Source organism: Arachis ipaensis, chromosome B10 (genome assembly GCF_059453495.1).
Source record: "Arachis ipaensis isolate K30076 ecotype BB chromosome B10, ASM5945349v1, whole genome shotgun sequence".
Classification (NCBI taxonomy): Eukaryota; Viridiplantae; Streptophyta; class Magnoliopsida; order Fabales; family Fabaceae; genus Arachis; species Arachis ipaensis.
This window is the reverse complement of record NC_142435.1, coordinates 80,526,469-80,527,142: the sequence shown is the minus strand read 5'-3', so window position 1 is coordinate 80,527,142 and position 674 is coordinate 80,526,469. Positions and strand designations below refer to the sequence as shown.

The 674-nt window shown below is 40.1% G+C and overlaps 1 non-coding gene across 1 annotated transcript; it reads left to right on the top strand.

Annotated features, from left to right (window-relative positions):
• Window positions 1–322: 322 nt before the first annotated feature.
• On the top strand, window positions 323–430 carry LOC148580577 (small nucleolar RNA R71). Its single transcript, XR_015896388.1, has one exon. It is a non-coding gene; the product is annotated as a small nucleolar RNA R71 (small nucleolar RNA).
• Window positions 431–674: the final 244 nt, after the last annotated feature.

The following is a 674-nucleotide window of genomic DNA, read 5'->3' as shown; positions in this document are numbered from 1 at the left end:
CTTTAGTACTACTGGATGCAGCTTGCATTTCAGTCAGATTCTGAGAAATTATATTGACTTGCTGAGTTAATATTTCATTCTGAGCCAATATGGCATTCAGAGTATCAATCTCAAGAACTCCTTTCTTCTGAGTTGTCCCATTATTCACAAGATTTCTTTCAGAAGTGTACATGAACTGGTTATTTGCAACCATTTCAATGAGTTCCTGGGCTTCTGTAGGCATCTTCTCTAGATGAAGAGATCCACCAGCAGAGTGATCCAATGACATCTTGGACAATTCAGACAGACCATCATAGAATATATGTAGGATGCTCTAGTCTGAAAGCATGTCAGAAGGACACCTTCTGATCAATTGCTTGTATCTTTCCCAAGCTTCATAGAGGGATTCACCTTCCTTCTATCTGAAGGTTTAGACTTCCACTCTAAGCTTGCTCAACTTTTGAGGTGGAAAGAATTTGGCCAAGAAAGCATTGACCAACTTTTCCCAAGAGTTCAGGCTTTCTTTAGGTTGTGAGTCCAACCATATCCTAGCTCTATCTCTTACAGCAAAAGGGAAAAGCATAAGTCTGTAGACCTCAGGATTTACCCCATTGGTCTTAACAGTGTCACAGATTTACAGGAATTCAGCTAAGAACTGATGAGGATCATCCAATGGAAGTCCATGAAACTTGCAA